The following is a 27,421-nucleotide window of genomic DNA, read 5'->3' on the forward strand; positions in this document are numbered from 1 at the left end:
ATTCAGTTATTACTCCATTTTTACTGAGTCCACGCACCCAGGAAAACTCTTATGAAGTGGGTAAAAAGGGAGTAAAAATGCAGTCTCACTAAATTCTGCAGCTTGTTAGTAGTATTTTTATAAGTGCCAGAGGGAAAGCCAGTGGGAGTTAGCAGCCTAACTCCATTGGGGGCTTTTGGAAATCATCTTTTATTAGGCCACAGTTTCTGGTGCTGAATTCACTGACTAAAAAATATGTTCTCCTTACATCCGTAGAAGAAGGATGAGTGGTCAGTGAGTTGAGTGCCACTTGGGAACATCCTTGGAAACGTAATGGAATGTCCCTCCACTGGGGATGCTCTCCGACTTGGACTCTATCTTTGACTAATGGGGCTATTGACCTGATGAGTCCGTGATTAGACGCTGCTTGAGTTCGTGCTAATTGATCATATTGCCGCTTCTTAGCAACTTCCTGTTCTTTCAACTACTTCCTTATGTTCCTTTAAGCATGTTACTCCATCCCAACCCTCTTATATCACCCACTCCCCACACTGGAAAGAAAGCCCAGAATATACTGGAACAATCTGTTTTCATGTTCTGTAGTTGTGATTATAGGTTTTGGTACTATAGACTGCTAACACGGATACTCAGAAAGATAAGCTGTCTAAGCAGGGGCAAACTGTAAATGTCATTAATGAAACACATGCAAAAGAATAGGTTTAATCCATCTTATGTCTAACATTAAAACATAAAGACCCCTTCAATGTTTTGCAAGAACTTTACAATGAGTATTTGTTTTCTGATGAAGGCAGCAATTACGGAGCGTTTAGCTCTCTCCATCTCAGACATTTTAGCAAAATTCCTGCTACAGGCCCTGATCATGCCACTAGATCAGCACAGTCCTTCTGAAATCAACGAGACACTATATGGATCAACTGTCTGTGCAGATCCAGTGCTGAACTGGGTCCATAGAGGGTAGGATCACACTACTCAGGCATATTTTTCTCTAATTGAAGTAGGTTGTATTTATTCATCCTACACCTTGATTCATTTGTTCAGGTTTGTAAAGTACCATCACTTTGTTCTGCAGAAAACAGTTAAACACAAAATCTGGAGCAACTCCAAAATACAATGAAACAAATACAATGAAATAATCTGGATAGCTAGGAAGCTCCACATCCAAAGAGTCATCCAGAGGAATAAACAATAACTATTTAACTGCCCTTACCCTTCCGTTCACCCCTTTATTGAATGTGCTGCGGCAAGGATGGGCTTTACAGACAGATTACAAAAACCTGAACTCTGGTAGACAGAGGCAGACAGCAAAGTCCACATAATGGGCCCTTTCTCAATAGTATCCAGCTAATAGTCCCAACCCAATCAAATACAGAGGAGGGAGTCCAGCTCAAGGGTCTGCACTGACTACCCCTTCCATTTTTGTGCACAGAGAGAGAGGTACTTTTGCCTTGCCTTTCATGCCGTATCATGCCAGCAATCCCCTCCCAATCATTTACATTACCTGCCCTAGCAACAGATTAGGTTTATGGAACAAAGCAGCATTGGTATATAAACAGAGGTATATATTATGCAAGGACACAGCTCTGTAATGCATACAGGGAGAAATGAACCCCTCACAGAACAGGCTGTAAAAACATTCAGGGCTACAAATGGTCTCCCTGACCCTTGCTTCATTAGCAAGAGATGATGCTGAAGCAGGCAGAGCTGTAGGATAGAAATTTTTATTGGCCGTGGATAGAGCCCAGTGTTGCTTGCTGAGAGACCTCTGTTTGTTTGGTAACCACCTGGCCTAGTTCCATGTGCCCCTGGTGTCATATCAAATTAGGTCCCTCTTGAAACCTGAACCCTGTTTCTGCAGTTCATCTCATCTTTCCTGCCTGATTAGGATGCTTAAGTAAACGTCACTCCTGCTTTCCTCTCTGCCTTTTAAAAATTATTATTATTCCCTTTTCACTTTCTTATTTTACGCAAATACTTCCACAGACTGCTCATGTGGTTATGGCAAGTAACTTAGGTATCTCATATAGTTATGGAAAGTAACTTAGCTGCCCAAAGTTTCATGACCCACCATAGAAGCCCCTCCTGAAAATACTAGCCTTACCTACTCTATGGGTATGTCTACACTGCAATAAAACACCCACAGCTGGCTCATGTTGAGTTCACAGGCCTCAGACTGTGGGGCTATAAAATTGCAGTGTAGACGTTAAGGCTCAGGAAGGCCAGACTCCAGCCCACGCTCAAACATCTACACTGCAATTTTATAGCCCCGCAGCCAGACTCAGGTGACAGGTGTTTTATTGCAGTGTAGACAGACTATGTCTCATTTCACCTCTCTGTAAATTGGGGATGACAATAATTATCCACAATACATCAAAGGGGTGTTGTAAGGATCTGTTTGTTAGTTAATGTTTACACAGTGCTTTGAAGTTGTAAGTGGTAAGTATTTCATCTGGGAGCAGATTTGGGAGGTTCAGTAGGAAGACAGCACATCTTACTTAAGTTTTCTTTTATTTCTGTAATACCACACCATCCCTCAAGAAGAGGCTCATCTAGGTACCTATATAACTAATCTAGATACCCATATAATAATACTGAGTCCTGCCTTGTGTGCAGGGGACTAGACTAGAAAAGCTCTGGAGGTCCCTTCCAGTCCTATACTTCTTTGATTCTATGACCCTCATCACAATAGTATCTGAGGCCTTGTATTATTAATAGATTTTATCCTCACAACACCCCATTTTCCAGATGGGAACCCAAGACACAGGTTAGCTTAAGTGACTTATCCAAGGATGCACAGGAAGTCCATGGTTGGACCACAAATTGAACTCATATGCCTCAAGTCCCAGTGCATTGTTCCAGCCACTAGGCCATCCTTCCTACTCCAAGGACTTAATTGATCATCTATTATTACCACATGATAATATAGAACTAAGTGCACACTGTTTTCAAGGGAACACTCAAGGGAAAAAAGAATCTTCATACATCAATATATGATGGACATTAGGAGCAGGAATGGACTAATACCTTTGAAAAGTTCTGGCCATTGATCGAAGGAATCCAAAGAAAATGTGTTATGTTTTGAGTTTTAGAAATTACCTTAGATTCTGAACTGCATGTAGGTTAAAAAAAAATCTTCCATGCATGAGTTAGAGAGGAAACACCACAAATGTCATTTAATTTACATGACAAAGTGCTGCCATTATTTCAATATGACAGAATGCCACTAAGGGTAATTTCCGAAAATTATTTAAACAATGTAATGAGTTAAATGTCAACGTTAGCTAATTATGTTTATGCTAATTGTTAATTAGCCCCATAATGGAGACAGTCTTAATTAACAATAGTTATGTGTGTGTATGTGGGTGTGTGTGTGTGTGTGTGAGAGAGAGAGAAAGAGCTCTGATGCAAAAGAATGTTGCAAGTAATTTAATTTCCTGTAACCATAAGTATTTCATTTCAGACATTAACAGGAAATTTTCAATATACTTTAGTAAAGATGTGGTTAACGTACAACGTATCTGTAAGCAATCCTTTTTGTATTACATCTGTTCTGTCACAATAATAGTAGCTTTTTTTTAAAAAACTATGAATTGTGTAATGCTGTATCTGTCTCTATTTTGCCTCATGTTTGTTCTGCAAGAAAAGAGAAGACATGCGCATCAGTGACATACACAGGATGATGACAAAGAGGTCAGTATTACTGACAATCACATACTAAAGAAGATCACTAATTTCCCAGATAACAGGAGACACTAGCTATACATTACAGAGCACAAAACCCATTAATATATTGATACTCACTCCTAATAGACAGAACGTGGATGACATGTATAATGCCCTAAATTATGAGAACAAACCATTTAATTTTAGAAAATTATATATTATTTGTTACGTGCCAGCGATGTATCCAATATGGTACAGAACATATTAAAACACAGTCCCTGCCCCCAAGGAACTTACAGCCTAGAAGGTAAGGCCCCGTTCAGCCAAGCCCTCAAACACGTGCTTAATTTTAATCACATGCTTAAATCCGTCCCTGTTCAGCATAGCACCTAAGCACAGGCTTAAGTGATTTGCTGAATCAGGGCCTAAAATCATGAGATTTTTTCATGGTTTTTACTCCGTTCTTATTAGGGCAAAGTCCCATCACTGTCAATAGGAATTTTGCATGAATAAGTAGCTCAGGTGCTGGTCCTAAAATAATAAATTTAAAATCCGAAATTAGACAGGCCAATTGCTTCCCACCTCCTATACTCCCAGAACCATGCAGAATAAGAACGCCTGCATACGGAGCTTCTCCCTCCTGTGCATAACTATGGGAATGTCTACACTGCAGCTGGAAGGTGACATTCCCAGCTCCAGTGTAGACATACCCTCAGCCACCCATGTAGCACGGCCCAATCTTTCCATAGGCTGGCTAGGGAGCTCACTGCTGCTCCGGAAGGAAGCAGAGACTGGGTAGCTGAAAGAAGTGGGAGGATAGGAGGGATGCATCCACTGGCCCTAGAGGGGCTTACAACAACAAGCCAAAGGCTGTATGACATTTCCATAGCCCCCTCCATAATGGGAATCCACTTTACTGGAACAGCTCAGGGCAGCCACCGGTAAGCCCTGGCTATGCTGCTCTTTTGGCCTCTCATTGAACCCTTGAGTCCATGTGGATACCTGAAGATTGGCCAGATTTGTCTGCAGGTCTTGTGACCTATTCCATTATGGGCATGTCTACACCGCCATGGCGGCAGGGATGGATGCAGCAGCATCAATTGAGCGGGTCTGTGTCGACCCGTTCAGTCGATCGGAGAGCGCTTTCAGGTTGACTCAATTAGTCCACCTCCCCGAAAGGAGTAAGGCCACGTAGACGGGAAGGTGTCTCCTGTCGACGCAGCGCCACAAAGATGCTGCGGTACACCAACGTAAGTACGTCAACAGGAGAAACACAAGCTACATTATGTAGCTAGCACACCGCCCGTCGACCACCGCCGCCAATGTAGACCAGCCCTAAGTGGCAAATCTCCACACCATGACAGAACAACTTAAGTAGGGGGAGATCTCCATGAGGGGAACTTCAGAAATTTCCTCTCTGAGCCCATCCTGCAGAAGGGAATCTGTCCTACAGTCCTTTTTACCAAGTAATAATAAAACCTCTCTCTTACACAATTGAGCTCTATGGATGAAAAGCACTAAGTGCTTTACAAGAGGAGGTTAAAAGCATTATCCCCATATTCCACATGGGGAAACTGAGGCACAGGGCTAGCCTGCTTCTTCACAAGTGACTGCAAAGGACACTGTAGCTTTCACGGATTGGCAATGAAGTGCAGAGTGCTAAATGCAGTAGCTGCAACTGAAAGTTCATTTTCTTCTGTGGTATGGAATTTTTCAGTCCTCAGGACCTTCCCTGAAGTTAATTACTGTACCTAAATGGTCATGCAGAGCGACTGCTGTGGAATTTTATTATTTTTTTAAACCAGCAAACAGACTATCAAGGTGCACGCACAAAAGCAGGGTAGAGCTCGGTTCCGTAATTCATTCGGTCAGCCTGTCACTTAGCATTGTCACTAACTCATTGGGCCTGTCACTTAGCATTTACAGAGCCTCTGTTTTTCCATCTGCAAAATGGAGGTTACATTATGTACCCAGCGGTGCAGAGCACTGGGAGAACTTCAGATGAGTAGTGCTATGTCAATACAAATATTTTTTGTAATAGGCCAGACCCTCAGCTGGCATATATTGGTGTAGCTCTATTGACGCCAGTGGGGCAACCCTGATTTATTCCAGCGGTGCTCTGCCCCATTATATTTATACCAGTATTTGATCCCTATTGGACTCAGGAAGTGGAGAGACACATGCAGAAATGGAACATAACAGGGCAGAGGGAGAAGCAAAAGCTACTGAACTTCAAATCTCAGGGAAAAAAGTTTCAGTTCAAGTTTTGGGTGCAGGTTTGCTGGAGGGTAGGCTTTATTTTAACCAAGCCCTGTTCAAATGATAAACCTGTGAGGCTGATCAACACTGGAACAAACTACTAAGGGAAATGGTGGATTCTCCATTTCTTGATGCCTTCCAATCAAGGCTGGATGTCTTTCTGGAAGATATGCTTTAGTCAAACACAAGCTACTGGGCTTCATGTAGGGTTAACTGGGTGAAATTTAATGGCCAGTGACATACAGGAAGTCAGATTAGATGATCTAATGGGTCTTTCCGGCCTTAAACTCTATGAACTCCACTCTGTTGTGCAATGTGGCTTATGGAGAAGTTGACTAGAAGTGTTGGACAAGAGAAACATTGCCAAGTACCTCACCAAGTGGAAAAAGTCCAAGTAACAGACCAGAACAAGGATGTCACCAGGAAATTGCATCTGGAGGAAAGGAACTGAAGGGACAGGAAGGATCATTTTAATCTTCATCTGATCCATAATAGTCAAATGGACAGTTTCCATCAGTGGTCATTCTTCTCTTTACCCCCTTGTCTGCATGAAGCCCTTCCTTCCACTTCTCTGTTTAGTCATGTACCATGGCACTTGATAAGATCAAGAAAATCGTTTCCATGAGTTTCATGGCTCAGCCTCATGCAAGTAGCTGCTTTAGGTGTTGCTGGCCTTTCCCTATTTAAATTCCTGTTCATTGCTTCAGTGCATGGTTAGATGTTTGCAACTTGATGACAGTATGAACATCCTGTGCAGAAACTGGCTTGATCATCTATCTGCCCTTCCACTGTTGGCACTATTCTACCCATTATCATCTGCTCAGATGTCATGTAGCTAGAGCAGGGTAAGGATATTGGTTGGTAGCTCTTTGCAGAGTTAGGGCGTTTATGTGGTTTGAATAGTGTAATCACTTTTGCCTCTCTCCACAGCCTGGGCATCTTCATTGTCTCCATGCAAGAATTAAAGAAGTCAAGTACCCTCTTTTGTGCTCTCAGCCCAATGTGTAGTACTAGTTGATTAGATATATTGTCCAGTCCCATTGCCTTTCCACATTTCAGGGTTTTCATGGCTGTTGTCAGCTCCTCAGTATTGAGCTGCTCATTGTGGACTTTGCTGTACGAGGAATGGGCAAAGTTCCTCCTTGACTTATTTTGTTCTGTGCTTGGCAGACAGTTTTATCATTTAGGATGAGTTAATGTGTGACTTGGTTGGGAAAGACTACAGCAGTGTGCTTTGGTTGCTGTCCATCAGAGCTCAACTTGCAAATGGTGACCCAATGCTTTTGTTATTATGGTATAATCTTGCTATTTTTCAATCAATCAGTTCCCTCCAGAGGTCACACAGCTCCTCTCTCATAAGTATTTTCCTGAGCCCAATGGTTTTTTCACCAAAAGGGACTGAGTCAGACATTCTGAATCTCTTATTTTGTTGCTTTGTTTGTTCTGAAAGCCCAAATACATCTAGTGTCTGGCCCAACACCACATCCCATGGGGATGTCAGTCTTCCATACCAAGGAAACACAAGCACAATGGAGAAGTTTGTATCAGTAGTAATATTATAGATGGACCCATCCAATTCAGAGGTAAAGTCTTAGCCAGATTTTCAGAAGTTGAATCTCGGCAGATACATTGTTCTCCTGGGGATACTGCAGCCTCTACTTTCACTTGCACTGGTCCATGCTGCAATTCTGAGATCACTGCCATGAACTCCCTTCTCAAGTTGTCTGCATTTTCAGAGGTGACAAAGGCTAGGTCAGGTTTGTACCCCTTGTTTGTCATGCACTTTGAAAAGTACGTTTATCCTTGAAGTCATAGAGCAAGATCAAGTTGTTTGTTGCCGCCCAGTTCCCAACTTCTTCCCCATTGTTGGAGTATCCCCAGATGGTGGTGTGACTGTTGAAGTCACCTATGACAAGGCAGGAGAAAGTCAATTGACCATGCAAACTGGTCACTTGATGGTATATAAACAGAAACTACTGCTATTTGGTCGAGTTCAACCATGAGAGGTTCCATTATATCATGGTCTTTCACAGCTGTGTTTTTCACCAGTCTTTTGTCACAGACAAGTATTGTGCTCTCATAAGTGTTGCTTTTGACATTCACAGCTATATGCATGCCAGGATGTTGGTTGCTGTTGACTCTCGATCTCTTGTTTGCAGGCACAGGATATCGGTTTTCATGCCACATAGATGTCAGCTTTGTATACAGATAATTCCTCCACATTGAAATGGATTATTTTAAGTGATATCTTTGGTTGAGGCCCTGAAAGAGCCTGTTTCTCTCTATGTCTATGTCTTCTATTGTGGTCTGGATGCATATTGTCAGATTTAGTCTCTCCCAGGGTTAGTTGCAATGGAAGATTTACAGGGGTTATGACACAAATTTAGGGGGTCATGTAAGATACATTCACAACATCAAAGATGGCTTCAAAACTTACAAAATTACAAAGATGGTTTTATTGGTCTGCCAATTGCTTACAACACTGTGAATCATCATGCACTTCTACTAAATCTGGCAAGAATTTTGAGAAATAGCAAGATGGTGGAGGGCATTTTCTCCCAACTTGAAAATCAGTGTGTCTTTGTTGAGATGATCAGAAAAAAAATCAATGGTGTAAATCAATAGAATGGATTGCCTTATGGTTTAGTGCTATTACCGTTGCTGTTTAATGTCTACACAGTTGATGAACCAGAATTCCCTGATGTATGAAGATTAATTTATGCAGATGATCGTTGCATTGCCACCCAATCAGAACAATTTGAGGACATGGAGAGCATTCTAACTGGCTCCCTGAGTGTACGTGGAGAATGCTATCACACATGGTTCCTGAATGCCAACCCCAGTAAGACTCAAACATGTGCCTTCCCCTTGAAATAGTCAGGCCAAGCAAAAGCTCCAAATATCATGGGATGGTACAAACACCGAGCATTATGAACATTCAGTGTACCTTAGGGTCACATTAAGCTGAGCACTGACCTTCAAAGAGCACATCAAGAAACTGACAAAGAAAGTGAACTCCAAGAATTGTGTACCACACAAACTGGCCAATACAAAATAGGTAGCTACCATAAAATGCTGAGAGAAACCAGTCTCACCCTGTTACTCAGCTGCGGAGTACTTTGCCTCAGGATGGTCATGCTGTAGCCAGGAACACAAAATGGATAGTGAACTTACTCAGTATTGTAAGATCATGACAAGAACTTTGACACCTGCACTCACGCTGTCACTACATGTCCTCACAGGGATAGCACCACCATTAGGGAAGTGGAATGCCATGAGTAAAAAAGAGAGACAAAAGCCAGTTGCATGATCCAATACATCTGCTGCATGGGCACATTGCACCACTGAAGAGGCGGAAGTCTAGAAAAAAAACTTGGCCTTTCAAAATTCCTTACCCCAAAATACCAGCGTGGAAGATTATTGATGGGCATTTCAGGCCATTTTGTCAATGATCTTAGAGAACCTGGTTCTGAAGTAGCTGACCTCAGACAAAAATACCGATGTAAACTGCTCAAGAGCTGAGCTGGCAAAGATGGGTGACAACACGACCAATTGGCAGCTGAGGAATGACCCCAGATGTGATTGTGGAGAATCTAGGCAAACATAGGCACACTGTCTGATGAAGTGCGCTCTGTCAACATCATGTACTCTGAGGAACTATTCAAGACACGTAGTAACAGCAGATCCTGGCTGTGGTTTTAGAGCGGCAGGCTATGATGATGAGTTCGTGGTAAACAACTCTATTCCAACATTTCCATCAATGGCAAGTCCGTCTTATAAGATGCTGATTAAGGCAGACTTTTCTTTGGTAAATAAAAAGTGTCAGGTTCACTGGTATGCTCTGGCTGCTTTATAACTGTCTGGTCATGCAAAGCATCACCTTAAGCTGGGTATATAGCTGCTTTGCACTGCTAGAATGGAACAAAGCAGACAGCATGTACAAGTGGATCTGGCTCACAGATTCCACCTGGGGGCCTAATAGTGTAGACACATGATGCAGGGGAGATGGATCATCAATTAAAGGTTTCTCTACTGATCATGCAGAATTTTCAATGGAGGTGATATTTGACCAGATGCTCAGCCCCATTGCTCCATCTCTCCAGCCAATCTCCAGTACTGGGTCCTCAGCCCTTGCACTTACTTAATTTTTTAAACATTAGGAATTAAGGTGACAAGTGTGCAGTGCTTAATTTGCTCCAGGGCTGAGCCCCAGCACCTGTAGGCTTGGCAGTTCATAGCCCTGGCGCCTCTGGGCTTGTCACATCAGTTATAATGTAAAAAAATTTCTTGAGCCCCAGCAACGCTTTCATTACAAATTAAGCACTGCAAATGTGTGTGTCCTCACACCAAGAACACCACTGAAAACCAAGGAAATCATAAATTAAGGCAATAGAGAAGAAGGATGGCCTACTGGTTAGGGTACTAGCCTGGGACTTGATCTGGAATCAAATCAGTCTTCCTGTGTGATCTTGCACAAGTCACTTAGTCTATCTGTGCCTCAGCTCCCCATCTGTGAAATGGGGATAACAGCTCTTGCCTACTTCACAGGGATGTTGTGAGGCTAAAAACATTAAAGATTGTGAGGTGCTCAGTGATTATGGTAACAGGGGCCATATAGATGAGTGTGAAACTAACAATGCCAGTCTCCAAGCTTTAGCCCACTACTCTCACAATTTTTAGCTTCACCAACACCTTCTGTAGCACACCCACTTTCCGCAATATTATCATTCTCCATGCACACATCAAAGAACTGCAACACAACCTTAACTGTGACCTGTTATTTTGTTATATGGCAGATTATGAATGTACAGGAATCTCACTACAGACGTTAAGTCCAGCTTCCTCTGGCATAAGCAGGGCCTTGCTAATGATTATTTTCTATTATACTCTGCTCAGTGTAACAAAATAATATGAGCATTTAGGGCCAAACCCCCTCAATGACACTGATGTACCAATCTGAAATAACTCCAGACTACAATAGTGTAACTCTGGATTTATGCCAGCGTAAGTGAGAAGAGAGTTTGGTCCACAGTATAGAATTTACTTACTAGTGTATTCCTACCAATAGAAAGAGCCCTCAAACTTATTCATTTCTGTCACCAGCTACCTCAAAAGAGGGATCATGGACCCCATCCACCCTAGTGCCATTGAAACAAACAAATGCTTTGTTGGATTGGGGTCATATGAGGCTAGATGGCACAACCCTTCCTCGTATTGGCGAGCATTTAAATGAGTAGACCCATTGACAAAGGGAGTCTGAAAATTCTCACCTAGTTCTTGAAGTGACAGTTTTCTATAGAGATGACTAAATATGCATGTCTCCTGTTAACAGGAAGGTGTCTATGCTTACTTATGAGAAGAATTTTTCCTGTTGGTTGCATTATGGCTTGGGGGTGCCACTGTTTGACTGCATTACTGTGCATCAGGAAATCATGACACTATTTCGCTTTGATGGCTTTAAACAGGATGGAATATTCAGACCTGATTCTAAATAGCTTGATTCAACTCTTGCAAAACAGATTTCAGAACTTGATATAGTTTCTCTAAATATTTTCAAGTTATGTCCTAACATGATTAATTCTGTTAAACCAATAATTCCATTTTAAATTTGTGTAAATATATATAATGAAATCGTGTTCATTTTACGAGTATACACACACAAGTAACATTTTACATGGAGGAAACAATCACGTATTTTACATGATGGCATTAGCTGGAATGAAACATTACAATGAAAAATACAGAAAGCTGCACCAGCAGCTCAGCTATCATGTTGTTGGGTTGTACAAACTTCTCAGGTCTAATTCTGTGCTCAGCTAGGCTCTGCAACTCAACTGACTTGAATTTGGCTCCATTAACATATAGGCCTTTCTGCTTCTGTAAGAATGTAGACCAGCATTGTGGCCTCTTAAAACCTGAGTTTGCTGATCCTGATTGGAAGGGCACCATTATTTATAAACATTGGGCCCGATTCTGCTCTCAGTTGCAGCATGTAATCCCACCAACCTGAATGGAGCCGCCCAGCTGTGACTGAGCAGTTTGGCCCAAATTACGGTCCCTTAAACCCAATTAAAATGTTTATTTAGTTCCTCCTTTGTTGTTGCTAAAAATAACGCCGCTTTGATTTAAGTTACAAAACAACCAAACATAGATGCGGAAGATTAAAAAAAAAAACTAAGTGATGGCCTAAACATGCCATTCCAGGTCTCAGAGGACTGGGCAGCCTCCACTTTCTCCCATAGCTACCGTTTCTGCATGCTGAAGGTGCCTGCTTTTGACAGAACTAATGAAATATAAATGATGTCTGAAGACTGAACCAGCTAGTCCCTACTGGGCTCTGTAACTTCAGTGGGGGATTAGCCCCAGTAAAGACAGAGCCAGACTATCCCCAGAGAGGAGGCTGGAAGCGTGACATGGTTCCTTCATGTCTTTCAGTGGAGCAGATTTTTTCCAAACCCATGTAAAAAAATAGTGGGGGTGGGGAGTTTCAGCATCCAGACAACCCTGAAATGTGCATGGATCTCTGAGGAGTTATTCATGCAAGGGCCATCTGCATAGAGGCCCTGTATCTTTGCAATGCTGTCTGCTCTTTCCCCCTCTTCTCATACCCTGCCATTTTTCACCCTCATGGCAGTATGGCCCCCATTGAAAGCAGTTCCACCACCTGCAGGGAGAAGCACTTCAAGTTAATGCTGCCTCATTGTGAACATTGCCCATCCTCAAGCCCGGAACCTCCCCACTCAGGGAAGCCAAGTCCCCCCAATAGGAGGGCTTCCACAGGGTCTTGGGAAGCAAGGTATTATGCCAAAGACAGGTCATTCCCACCTTCCAAACCACAACTCTCCCCAGCAGGTATCCACCCCCTACAGCCCAGAAGTGAAGGGGACCACCAAGCCCTGAGGAAGACATGCAAGATTGGGCCCTAAAGCACTAAAAAGGAAATATCTGATTTGTATATATAACTCTGCAAAAGAAGAGATTCTCAACCACAAATCCCAATCTGCTGCTCTTACCCCTTTATGCCTTTAATCCATTAATGAGACTATAAGCAGAATCCCTATTTCTAAAAGGCTTAATAGGTAGCTGAAAGAATTAATGTTGGTTTAAAAATACAGTTTTGCCATCCATGGTTTAACCATATTTGTGCAGTAATGAGCATAAATGCATGTGATTAAACGTTGCAGCCTGCCAAAGAATTTTTGTAGTTGGCTGCATAAAATGTAGTAGCTTTGTCTGAGACTTCATAGTTATGTTCATAAAAATAAATGATGGGCATCTATTAATTCCACAACAAATGTATAAAAGAAACAGGCCCTTCCTTTTATAATCATTTTCTCTGGTTTTGTAGTGTTCCAATCAAATGTTGGAAGTTAGAGGTTTGTACAGGTGTTTAAACTATGTTCTCTGTTATTCCCAACTAGGGAATACCTAAGGGCCTGATCCTGTTCCCTTTAAGGCAATTGAAAAACTCCCAGTTTGAGTTCAATAGTGCAGGATCAAGCCCTAAAAGTGGGAGAAGGTCTGGGGGGTATTTATTGATTAGAGCAAGAGGCTGGGAGTCAGGGTTGTAGGGTTACATTCCCAATTCTGCCAATTACTCACTGCAAAAAAAGAGGCTACATGTTCCAGAGAATGGCACAGGTAAATGGGAAGCTGAAGCTCTGGGTTCAATTGCTGAATCAGCCATTGACTTTCTATGTGATTAGAACTGTACAAAGGATCCATTAGGTGAAGGACTTAAGAATTAGGAACAAAACCTGAAAATTCCTAAATTCACCACAAAGGAAAATTCTGAAAAAAGTTTCCTTTGAGGTCAATTGAAATGGTTCATTTCCCATTGTGCTTTTTTATAATTTTTTTTTTTTTTTAATAGAAAATTCTAAACAAAGACTCACTTCCAAAAGGATCATTTCAACATTGTCAGAACCTTTTCCCCCTCGACTCCATTTCAAGAAGTGTTCTGACTTTGGCAAAACAGCGTTCTCTGTCGGAAAATGGTCCTGTTGAAGTACATCTCACCAGCTCTATATGTGATTTTGGGAGGCTGAAGTCCTTACACCCTCAGTGACTTCAGTATAGGAGTTTTACTTGCATTAGAATGCAGGATCATGTTATTGGGGCCAGAGCCTTAGCTGGTGTAATTTGGGAGAACTCCACTGATATTGATGGAGCAATGCTGATTTATGCCAGCTGAGGATCCGACCCTTCATTTTATAAAGCTCTTTCTTGCAAGGTGAAAAAGGCTCATTAAATGGAAATGACTGCTTAAAATATGCAACGATTACCATTGTCTGCAATTTACAAGCTAAAACTAATTACAGGTAGTATCAATTCTGGCAAATTCAGAAATTCCTCATTGTCTTCATGTTTGTTTGGTTTTTGCCCCTCCCTCCCCCACCTTTTTTGCAGCGGATTAACTCATTATTTAAGCCACTGTGCAGAAAAAGGCTGTAAATCTCATTTATTAATTACCCTGATCACTTGAAAAATATTGTAAAGCTGCATTTCTGATGGACACCAGCTTGTGGGGTAGCATGCCGGTCAGGGAGCTGTCAGGGGACTAAATTGCAACTTTGACTGTACACCTGTGCTAAGGAGTATGGATGCTCCTTTCATCACTACATGAGCCATCCACCTCCGCTACAGTTGGGCCTGGGCACATAAGAATCAGCAGGTGCTGAGAGCCCAATTAATCCCCTTCTCCATAGCCAATGGGGGGGGGGGGGGGGGGAATGGGTGGATTTTTTTTACTTGACCCCTGACTGCATGCTGGCTCCATACAACTAAACAGGGTAGGCCGCAATTTGCTGCCGATATAAGCCAGTAATAAATTACTATCTACGCCCCAGAGCAACGGGGAAACAGAGAGGAAATTGTGCCTCGAAGGGCAGTTCTCTAGGGCTACTCTCGGGACGGTGCAATTTCCACACCACAGCTTACTCCCGACTGTGCCTAACGTCTCAATCCAGCTCAAACTACTTTTAAAGAGAACACACCACCACCACTACACGTTGATTTAGGAAAACAAAAGTCCACTTCTACAATCCACGTGGCTATTATTATTCTGTTGTAAAGAGTTAGTCAAGTCTCAAAGCTGAGGTAAATAGGAGAAATTGGTCTTAATTAGATAAACATACTATATGTGCAAATGCACCACATTTATGTTATTAAGGAAACATATGTCCAAGGAAACCATATTGTCGTTGCTTCCTTCGTACGTTCGTTTCTCAACTACTTGGTTATTGTTCTATTAAGGCAGCGTATTCCCTGATTGATGGCTTCATTCTCAGGATGACCTTGTCATTGTTTTCTCAAGTACTTGTAATTGTTACAGTGGAGAACATTGGGCTTTAATTATCTGTAGTAAAAACCTCATACACTCTGGTTACACTCTGCGGATTGTATTGGATACACTACAATATTTATTTGCCAAAGCGGGAAAAATGGCAATGGCAAGTCAGTCTAAGGACTCTCACACAAGAAAGTAATGGTGGATATTACAGGTTCCTAAAATACTGTAATAGCATACAGTAATTCAAGCAACCCTAGCCATCATTTGATTCTTGGGTTCAGTACAGATTACCTGCTATTACATTGGGCGGTCTCTCCATCTTGGGAATATATCTGTTAAATGTTTGCACCTTAAGTATAAAAAGATACAGACTGTAAATACCGCAGATTGGCAAACAGCACATGCTGCAGAAACATTATGACTTCTTAATCTTATTTTAATGTAATGTATTCAGTTCACATGTCCAGACAGAGGTGCTTATTACAAGACTTCTCTTGACATATACCCTCATAAATAATTCAATTTCAGATAGCCATTGTATAGAGTTTAGTTCCCCGTGAGGTTTTCCTTAGTGGTCTGAGTCCACCCTTCTGCACACCCAAATTTCTTATGGTCTTCAGTGGGAGTTATACAAGCATAAAGGTTGCAAAATGGGGCACAGATACATTAAAATCTGAAAACCTTATGCTGTGTCTCAGAGAGAGAGAGAGAGAGAGAGAGACTGGATAAGTATGAGTGTGTGGAAATATGTTTTTATATAGCAAAATATACTTTTGTGCCATGTGCCAATCCTAATCTCATTGAAGTCAATGGAAGAAGTCCTAGTGCCCTCACTTGGAATTTCAGACTCTTGGGTCCAGATCCTCAAAAAGTATTTTGATTTCCAGTTAAATTAGGAGTATCTTTGAGGCGCTGGGCCTTAAGACTGACGGACTTGGGCCATAACCAGGTTACACGGTACCTTATACCAGGAGTAGTTCTATTGATTTCAAATTGATGGGACTACTCCTGGCATTAGTCAGCCTGAGTAAGAACAACAGGATCTCATCCTTAGCAAACAGTGAAGGTTACTGTATGGTATTTATTGAATGTCGGAATATTATACAATATGGCAGAGCAAAATCAATTTGATAAGGACATGCAGGGGGGGAATAACTAATGATAACAGCAGGAGAGTGGGGAAAAACGATGATTCCCTCACTATTCCTTAAATATCTAGATTTTTATCTGTGACACTAGAGCAATATAAGCATGCACATGTATAGATAGTACAAGACTTCAGTTGCTATATGTACTTAGTGGCAGAATGAAGCCCTGTGACTCACCTTGAGTGGTATCTTACTAAATGAGTGGTCCCATTGACTTCAATTAGCAAGTTACTATTCTATGTGAGCAAGGGTGACCATAATAACTGTCCAACCTCATCACTGTCTTTGACAACCAAACATTATGGATGTTTATGAATCAAAATGGGTGAGAACTTTGACATTTTTTATCAAAAAATGGTCACTTCATTGAAACTGATGGTAAGAAAGGATGAGTTCCAGCAAATCTCCCACTTTGAAAAAACTGGGACTGAATTTTTTTTTAATTTCCCATTTTGAGGTTTTCAGAATGAAACTGTTTTATTTCAAGTGACTTTTGTTTCTAAAGTTTAGTTAGTTTATACTAAAAGGTTAAAAAAAAAATCAAAAAGTCAAAATGGAGACCAAATTATTTAGGAATTATTGATTGGCCTGATTGAAAAAAACTTTGGATTATCAGTTCGCTTAAATCTGAGATTTTTTTCATCCTGATTTGAGAAAATCAGAGGAAAAAACCCTCAAACTCTCATAAAACAGGAAAACCTGTCCAACTCTGCTTATAAAGCGGTATTAGAAAATAGAGGTAAGTGTGATGTAGTTTACTACAGTCAGAAGTGGAAATAAAATGGCTTTAGAGAGATTATGTTTAAAATAATTTTATACAAAGGATAGACTGCACTGACATGGGAATCATAGTACCCATGGATCTGCCAAACTTTGCTTTGTGACCTTAGGTAAGTCACTTAACCTATCTGCACCTCAGTTTCCCTGCCCAAAGGAGGAAGATAACCAATTTCAAAAGAAAACAGGGTGGTTTAGTTCATCACTCTTACAAAAGCACAGCAAGATTGTCTGACAATGGGCACCGGAAAAGTGTGAAGCATCATTGTTATTTGTGGGTTGGTCATTAGCTGCACCGAGCAAACCCAAGACCTCTGGTTCCAAACGCAGGAGCCTCTACTGCCTGAGCTGAGAGAGCCAGCTGTGTTAACTCAGAGCCAGTAGCAAATTGATGAGTCTCTCTGTGTAGCCCAGCAACTAGAGGGGGACAGAGAGCCACATGTAGGCTACTTTATAATTATATTAAACTCTTAGGGGTATATGGTCAACACAATGCACACAGAGCTGTGCAATTCCCCCAACATCCAGATGGGACTACATCTCTCAGGCTGTAATAGTTATGGTACCATCCTGGAGTCTTTGCACATGCAAAACTCCCACTGACTTTGAGAGACTGACCCTTCCCTATGTTGGATGGTATTAGTTGAGATGAGTAGAAGCACTTAAGCTGGAACCCCTGAATTTTAAGAGAAGGGGCTGCCAGCAGAACATTCTCTAAGGGCATTTACTCCCACAAATTGGCCTGAAACTGCTGAATCTGTTCACTCTCCGGGCATGCTACAAAATCTATCTGTTGTCACAGGCTTTGGGATTGGGAGAAGGAGCGCACGGATTAGCGCTTACAGGGAACGTGATGTGGTTTTATACATTTAAGATATGGTTGGTCAGTAAAGTTGGGGAGAAAATAATCAGGCACTAAAGGACTCTTGACTCTACTGAAGACAGACATCACAAGAACCAGTGGCTAGAAGCTAAAGCCAAATTCAAATTAGAAATGAGGCACATGTTTTAACAATGAGAAGGCGAGTAACTATAGGAACAAATCATCAAGGGAAATGGTGGACTCTCCATTTCTTGATATCTTCAGATCAAGACCAGCTACCTTTCCAAAAGATATTATTTAGTCAAACAAGTTATTAGGCTCAGCACAGGTGAATGAAATGTAATGGCCTCTGATATACAGGAGATCAGACTAGATGACACAGGGATCCCTACAGACCTTCAAATCTATGAAAAGTATCAGTTTCTTAGAGTGAAATGTGACTTCTCATAGATGTACTTTTTTTCTTTAATAAATGTTTCGAATTTCAGTTAAAGGCATGCAGAGCATAGGAGAGGCACATTGTAATATTATTGCAAATCCAAAAAAGAGAGAGAACCAATGAGAAGTCAGAAGACAATAACAATAATTGTAGGACTTCTGACTTCTAGGGGAGCTTCATAAACATAAGTAAGCCATTGGTGGACTTCTAACATATCTATACATAAACTATATATCAAATTTAAACGCCAATAAAAATACAATAAAGTGTCTATGACTGAAAGCAGTACAATTAAAGGGAAATGTGACGCAGGTACATGTTCCTTTTGTCCATGTGTCACTATGCTTGGTGTTCCTACTGACAACGTTAACACCATAGATGTCCTATGTTTAATGCAATTTCCAAGATCCAGATTCTCCTGCCTTTACTAGGTGAACAGTGCTTCCCTCCACAAATAATCCCATTGAAATCAATCTGATTTTTCACAGAATAAGGTACTACTCTATTTGAATAAAGGTGATGGAGTCTGCCCATATGATATTTAATATGCATAGAGATACTACAGATTACATGGATATAGAAATATTGCATCTGAACACTAAATACATACCCCCCCACATTGGAGAAGTCTGGATCCAGAGCTCCATTTCTTTGTTCTATTCTAATTCTTGCATCATTGGGCTTTCTGTGTCAGCTTCATCTCTACTGAAGATCTAGCTAGAGATCAGACATGGTTGTGGGTGCCTGGATTTTATATGTACTATATTTATGACTAGCAGAATGCCTATTTTACAAAGCTATTTTAAAGTTGCCTCCCTCCTTAATTAAGCTGGTTAAGAGATACACGTATCTATTAGGAATGCTTTATGATCCATCTCAACACTGCAGTTTAGAAAGAAATGTCTGACATTAAAAAATATGCAAACAAAAGTTACTGTGTAGTTAGTTCATCTCAGTTGACAGAACACAAATTCGATAGTGAAAAGTGATTTGGGAGTCATTTCATTTGCTATTAAGTTTTACACAATGTGCTAGAGCCCTTTTTTTGGTGCTAGTTTCAATTAAATCAAAAGGGAATTGAAAGGTGAATTGACCCACACTATAGCAAAATAGTTGTGCCAAATTCTGAGCCAAAGCCAGCTATAAGACGCTAGTTTTGCTTTGCATACCTAGCATGCCACCCTGCCAGCTGAGATTCAGTTATTCCTTCCTTTTCAGAAAGTTATTTCAAATGAAAAATAGGAAGTCATTGCCACTGTACACGGTTTGGAGTGGCCTGTTTTTTCTACTAACATGAAATAAGTGAATTCATGGCTACAATAAAAGAGTAGCCAAGTCTCCCTTATTTTATTTCTAGCAACAGTAATAAATGGCTGTTTGAGCTTCCCCTCGCCCCCTCTCCCCACACACACTTTTTTCCCCTTTTGCTTCACAGTCAAATGAAGCGTTATGTATGAGAAAGTAAAATAACTGATATTAAACCATTGTTATTAAACTGATTCAGCAGGCAAAAATAGCGGGATTTTATATATTAAACAGTACTGGTCACAGTGTTCTCTTTGAAAAACATTTGGATCCAGTTAAATGGGTGGGTTTTCACCCTCAATGCTTCGGGGCGGGGGAGGGGAAGAAGGGGGGAAGGAAAGGCAACTAATGATGAGAAGCAAAACCCACTTTTGGCAAATCCTAAGTCACTCAGTATGTTGTAATGATTATGAGCCTGTGCTAATTATTTAAACCTGCCATTAAACCTGAAAGGCTAACAGAATAATTCATAAATATAACATGTACTTATGCACAGTATACGGTTTTACTATTGGTCCTCCAGCTTTGCGCAAAGAGGCAGACACTGCCAAATGAAAGATTAAAATCCAGCACAGAGACAGGGATGCAAAGGCTGACCCTATGCATTACTCAGCACCCACAACTCTCGAAGTCAATGGATGCTGCAGCTGCTCAATACATTCAGGCTCAGGAATTGAAGATCAACCAGTACCAGATAAGATACCTTAGGCCTCTGTTAACTCTTTGTGGATCCACCTGTGCAGCTGCTAATGAAAAGCCACAGGGACAGCCAGCAGAAGCACAGCTCAAGCATAAACTGGGAGAGGATACCACAGCACCATGGAAAAAAAGCCAAGCAAACAGCTCCTACCTCTGCAGATTTAAAGAGTTCCAAATGAGGTCCTCCACCCATCTCCACCATAATTCTTCTCTTTAAAATTCACAGCCCACCCACATTATTCCCCCTTTCTTGTAGGGATGCTTTATAGGGAAGCCCATAGGGTCAGCTAGCAGATTTGTCCTGGCCTTCTAGCCCCATGCCAGGTATTCCTCAGTTGGCAGGAACACACTGGTTAAGCCCAACACATTCAGATACTGGGCCAAATCTTGTTCCTGTCACTCATGCATGTGTTCCCATTAACCCCATGAGACAGTCATGCAGGATTTGGTCCACTCCCAGCAGCCTTATCCAGTTAATCCTTCTGCAGAACCTGTCGCCTCAAATATTTGTGTCAATGAAGTTATTGATTTCATATCTTCACCACTTTTCTTGCAGCTTTTTGGGTCACGAGGTCATGTGACCCCACCTCATCCAATAGCTAGCTGGTCAATCGTTTAAGAAACCTCAGTATTGACTGCTGGGCAGATGATCATGCAAAGAAAACGACCAAACATCCATCAATTGGATTGTGTTTGGCAACACATGAGTGTTTGCAGTGAACCCATACAGATAACCGGGTCAGTCTACTAAAGATACATGTGGCATCAGCTTTAAAGCAATTGATTCCTTTAACAAGTGAAATGAAGATGCAACTGGAACCATCTTTTGGTCCTTAGCCAAAGCCTTTTGAAGTCAAGGCTCCAATCAGCTGCAATGGGCTTTAAATCAGGCCCTTTGGATGTATAATGGTTACGCAGTAAAGCATGTACACATCTTAGAGTTTGTATGGAAAGTTTGCAGCATGCAGTCATGTATTAAAGACTGTACATATGTATTATGACTCAAAGGGGCAAAATGAAGGTGAAACCTGCCGAGAGCAGTTTCACTATTTACACCTTCAGTGGTATTAATTTTAAAGGACTGGGGCTCCCTCACCTCCCATGCAGACTAGTTCTAAATCGGATGCCCAAAAAAGTGGACGGGACCATTAATTGAGAGATAATTGTAGTCATTATTTAGTATTTCTATAGTACTCAGATGTTCATGGGGCTTTGCAGACATTGGAAAAAGAGACCAGGTCCTTGCCTGGAGGAACTTGCAATTGGATTTTTAAAAAACAGTGCAGTGACACAAAGGAGAATACACTGAATTATAGTGGGGAATAGGGTATGGACGAGTGGTTTTTATCCGAATCTTTGCTTAGTGTTTTGAGGACAAGGGGCTACAGAATTCATCGTTATTTTACAAAAATTGTAGTTTACCTGGATTGGCTGGAGAGGTTCTAAGTTTATATACATGATTTTAACACCGTTTTGTGATTGGGTAACATCTTGACCAACCTGATTAGAGCTTTCATCCATGCCTTGTGATATTTTCCACTGTTTCCCGATCAAACATCAATAGCAGATAAGGCCTCAGACTCACAAGTTTGGTTTCCATGCCTGGGGAAACTTCCCGGGGAACATCAGGTAAGACACTTTACCAGTCTGTGCATTAGTTTTAACATCTGTAAAATAGAGGTGGTAATATTTGTGTCAAAGGGCTGTTGTGATGATTAAGTCTCTGTCTACAAATGGTAACTGTAGATCACCCAGTAACAGTATTAGTGTTTGTAAAGCACTTTTGAGAATCTGAGCCAATGTATTTAGCCTCCTAATTTCCATTTATTTCAATTGATCTGGGCCTTTGTGGTCAAATATAATACTTTTCACTCCTGTTGTGAGTTCTAAGAATGCAGTGACAAAAGTACATGACCAAATGATACCTGTACTGAAGACCTTCCTCCCTAAAGAGCTTATGTATTGATTCAGCAAGAAAATAATCAAAGCTTGCACGATGGCTGCAACTGGTAAAAAGCAGACTCCTCCCGCACTACACCAGGTGGTTTGGTTTTTTTATAAATGTATTTGTATTATAGTAGTGCCTAGAATAGAGACCGTAGCAGAGTGGAGCCTCATTGAGACAGTCACTGTAAAGTTAGTCTACCTTGACAAGATAAGCAAATCACTTCTCTGTGCTTTTGTCTAGTCACACAGCATGTCAGCAGTAGAATCAAAGACTAAAACCGAGGTATCCTGATTCCCAGTCCACTCCATTGAGTCAAGACTGCCTCTCTGCTTCATAGTAGAGCCTGGTGTTTGAGGTCTGGAAACATTAAAATGAGCAGGTCTATGTGGGAACTGCGTTTTCTTCTGCAGCACTATTACTTTCCTCAGCGAAGCATTGCTGCCCTTTTCCAGCTTTAGTCACACTCACAGCAGAGGCGATTGAAAGCCAGATCTTGCAGCCCTTCCTAACCCAGGGCCAAATCATTCTCCCTTACCCATGCACACAATTGCATTGAAGGTAAAGAGAGTGTGAAAGGGTTGCAAGCAGCTGTCAGTGTGAATTGCATGCTTGTGGTCAAGTCCTGAGGGCCTGACTCAGTCCTTGAAGCTCATGGGAGTTATTTCTCAGTTTTAATTTTGTTCTTATTCAGCCATGAGTTCCAGATTTGTCCCAGAGATCTGTCTGATACAGGATATTTTCTCCAAAGAGGAATAAAGTGCAGCAAAATTAGTTGGGTTTGAGATGTGTTTTGTTTTCCTCTTATTTTTTGTAATTGTAGTTAAGATGATGTCTCTGAATCACAGAGTAGTTTGGGATCTTGGCGTCAATACTGAGCCATTGCTTTATTACATAGGGTGATAAATAATAATCCTTTAAGAACTCATTTCTCTTACATGCAGGAACTGATGGAACAAAATTGTAGCCTTCATTGTTTTCATCAATCACTATGCCTCCCCACTTCTGTATCCCACTAGCTTGTCCCAAATTAGTTACTAGCTTTCCACAGCCATGTAATCAAAGGCATTTAATAGTAAAATCCCTTCATGCTATCATCTGCCATCCCATTACACATCTCTAGAAAAATAGGTTGTGTTAAAAGACCAAGATTTTCATCCACACAGCAACACCATCTAAAAAGTGATATTTGAACTAATTAAATTGTTCATTAAGAGCCATGCTCATTCCTGCAGTCCTTTCACACATAAGAGTCCCAGTGACTTCAATGAAGAATTGGTATTACCCCACAGCTTTGTAGCATGGAATCTCATTTCTTTTCTCCTATTTTCTTAGCTTACAAGCCTTTCCCCCCACTGTAAAGTAGTCTCAGCAGTGACAGTGTGTCAAGTCACCCAATAGATTTCCCTGGAAATACTCCTGAGCATGCACTTCGTGGACTTGTTGCAGCAATCAATCTGCTTGATGGATGCCCTGAAAATTGCTAGTTAAATAATTCTGAAGTTAAACAACTACTTCCAACAGAGAAATGATATGAAACTTTAGTTTCTTGTAGAAGTAAGCCTGGCCCAAAACCCAGGGTCCAGATGAGAATTTGCAGCTTGACTTCACAGCTAAAATAAAATGAATCTCAACATCCCACAGAGTTTGGATCTGGATTTCAGGCCCTCAAATTAATAAGTGTTTGGAATTTGGGCTTTGGTGCGACCCATTACAGAGACCACAGACTTGATCCCCTATTGTAAATGAACACACAAGGTGCAAGACATCTGTGCTAGGTCTGTAGAAGAGTGGTTGTAAACCGCTACAGTTCTGGTTTTGTAGCATGTTACACTCACTTCACCCAAGTGTAAATGGCTATGGAAGGAGCAAGACAATGGGACAAAAAGGCCCAGATCCACAAAGGGACTTAGATGTTGCAATGCTGAGCATCATGAAGCCTAACTTTTAGGTGTCAAGAAAAGTCGCAGGAACACCACTGTGATCCACAAAGCCTGAGCAAGGCACCTAGGCTCCTTGTGCAGTGAGAGAGGCACTTTAGAATGTGATCCACAAAAGCTAGCACATTAGGTGGGGAGCTGCGTAAGCTAGTCAATGGCAGATACTGACAACAGGGGTGTGTGCTCAGTCCTGCCCTTCTCATAGATATATGCACTCAAGTCCCAGCTGCCAGGAGGTACCTATCTCTGCTTAGTGATCAATGAATGGGAACCCCTCTCCTGGCATCAGGGGGCTTAGCCGCCTAAGCTGTTTCTTGCAGGAATGAGTTAGGCACCCACACAAAAGGGCCAAAGGAGGAAGCTGCCCCCCCTTATAACTATTAGCCCAGGGGTTAGAGTACTCACCTGGTATGTGGGAGCCCCAGGTTCAATTCCCCCTCTGCTGGAGGAGAAAAGAGGACCTCGTGGAGCGGGGAAGCTTGCACATAAAGTTCTCCAGCCACCCAAGGAAGACAGATGATCCTGATTGGGGATTCAGAAGAAGCACAAGAACATTCTGCAGAATACAAGCAGATAGCAGGGCAGTGTGCTGCCTTCCTGGAGCCAAGGCATATGAGATGTCCTTCTGAGATTGGATAAGCTTTGGAAGTTGACAGACCAGGATCTAGTGGTGATTGTTCATATCACTAATGACACTTTATTGAGAGAAATCTTGCACATGATAAAGCACTTCAGGGAAACTCAGAAGTGTGCCAAAGAAAAATATCCAAGCAATCTTTTCTAATATCCTTCCTTTCCTATGAGTAAAGGAAGACAGAAGTCAGAAGATCCTGAAAGTGAACCACTAGCTTGGTAAATGGTGCAGGATTTTATTTTGTGAAACATAGGTCCACCTTTTATGGTGAGAGGGAGCTGTACAGTCTGATTGGCTTCCACCTCGGCAGAAATCGGGACCAATCTCCTCAGGGAGAGGCTGGCTAGAGGAGTCATGAGAGTGCTAAACTAGTATCAAAAGGGGAGGGTGGAAAGAGGGAAGATATGAGCACTCATTCAGCACAGCATCAAGATGATGAGAACAAAATGAATCAAGTCACCAAAGGACATTAAGAGAAGAAATTCTTGAATTGCCTAGATAAGTGAACAATTCCAGTTCTTCCTGTTTAAAGAGCATAAATTCAATCTAGTTGGTATTATTGAAACCTGGTGGGATGAGTCCTGTGATTAGAAGGTTAAAAAAATAACCTATTTAGGAAGGATCAAATGGGCAAAAGGAGAGGGGGGTGGCCCTGTCAAAAACGGTTACCTGTTTCCAAGTCACTGATCTCTTTCTTCTGAGTTATCTTGAATGCTTATGGATCAATGTTCTAACAGATAAAGCACAAGATGGAGGATTAGTTGGTGTCTGCTACAGACCGCCATATCACACTAGGGAACAGGATGACCAGCTCCTTACTCACCTCTCTATAATGTGTAGAAAAAAAAACTGCATGATCATGTGGGACTTGAGTTTGAGTGACATGTTGTAGGTACTAAAACATCATCTAGAATTTTTATAAAGTCTAGATGAAGTTTCTTAACTCAAGAGGTGTAACAGCCAACATGGGGGAATTGTATATTAGACCTTGCCTTGGCAGATGAAGAGGAACTGGTCAAAGAACTAAAAGTTATTAGTAGCCAAGGTACAAGCAATCACCACATTTACAATGTGCAAGCGAAAAAGTGCAGACCAGCAATCTATATACTTGGTGCTTCAATTGGCTCATAATAGTTTTCAGCTTTGTGAAATTGGCCCAAATCAGTTTGGAGGAAGAACTTAATCAGAAAAATATGAATGATAGTTAGTAAAGTGCTTTTAAACAATTCCCAGATACTGAAAAAAGCCACAATCAAGGAAGAAAGCCAGAGAGTGGGTAATAAAGGCAGATATGCAATGTTTTGGGGATCACCCAGACCAATAAGGGGTTCTGTCACTATCAGCTTTGTATCTCTGATATGCCCCTATGGTTCAGTGCTCTGCCGCCAGTAACCAGCTTACAAGAATAAATTTCCACTCTGGCTTCCATCAACCTAGGTACTTCTTGAAGAGTGACCTCAACAATCCCTTCTGGTCCCAAGTGCCCCCAAATCTGTGTCTCCAAGTTCTTAACTACTGGACACTTGAACTGTTCCCCTCTGGTTTCTCACCCCCAAAGGCATGAAACCTGCCCTCAATCATGAATTCACTTTAGCACACACTCCACATCGTTTGCACAACATTGGCAAGCTTGAGGTAAAAACAAACAAAAAGTTTATTTAAAGAGAAAAATCAGATTCAAAGATGAAAAAGAAAGGAAAAGCAAACAAGTTACACAGAAAAACATCAAGACACAATCTCAGGCTTTACACTTCTACGTTAGCCAAATTCCCTTTTCTAATATAAGTTACCTATCACCTCTGAATAGTTCCCCAGTGTGCCCTCGGACCTAGAGGGGATCCAGTGCTTCATGGGCAGCACCCCACTTAGATGCTAGCCCTCAGTTTCTTGACGTCCTTCACTTCAAATCCTTTCCCTTTCAACAGCGTTTGCTTTTCCCACCCCCCTTTTTCTCAGACTCTGGTAATCCATGGTTACACAGAACAAAGGGGTTTCCCCAGATTGAGGGGTTCGTTGCAGTTTCAGGGTTTTCCCATTAACTTTAATGGTCCACCAATGTCTCTGCCAGGCGTGGTGCCTGAAGCCCATTTCACGTGAACACCTGGCCTGAGAGGCAAGCTCCCTGCCTGGTTGCCTCACCACACTGCTGTGAGGTGATGCTGTAGTTTCACTAGAGTTACAGTTACAATTTTACACATGCACGCACACACACACACACACACGCACAAACACCATAACCTATACAACATGGTCCTAATGACCAAGTTCAGGACATTACAAGCTTTCATAAAACGCATTACTTGACATTCTTATGCCAGCAACATTGTCTACAACCAAGTGATTCAACTGCTTATTTTGGGGGCTTCAGACCCCCCTGTTCTCCCCTTGGAGTGTCTGGACCCCGATTGTCACAAGCTATCAAAAATTAAACAGTAATATGTAACAAAATGGATGAGAGGGGAAGCTGATAGTAATGAATATAAATCCAAAGTTAGGAATT

The 27,421-nt window shown here is 41.5% G+C and overlaps 1 long non-coding RNA gene across 1 annotated transcript in view; it reads right to left on the bottom strand.

The window, feature by feature from the left end:
- LOC137166073 (uncharacterized) overlaps positions 1 to 27,421 on the bottom strand; it is a 34,948-nt gene that overhangs the window by 1,995 nt on the left and 5,532 nt on the right. Inside the window, exon 2 of the long non-coding RNA XR_010923548.1 lies at positions 21,903 to 22,069. This is a non-coding gene — a long non-coding RNA (uncharacterized lncRNA). The remainder of the gene's footprint in view (positions 1 to 21,902; positions 22,070 to 27,421) is intronic.

This window comes from Emydura macquarii, unplaced genomic scaffold, assembly GCF_026122565.2.
Source record: "Emydura macquarii macquarii isolate MOO-44397 ecotype Brisbane River unplaced genomic scaffold, CSIRO-AGI_Emac_v2 contig_2795, whole genome shotgun sequence".
In the NCBI taxonomy this organism is placed as follows: domain Eukaryota; kingdom Metazoa; phylum Chordata; order Testudines; family Chelidae; genus Emydura; species Emydura macquarii.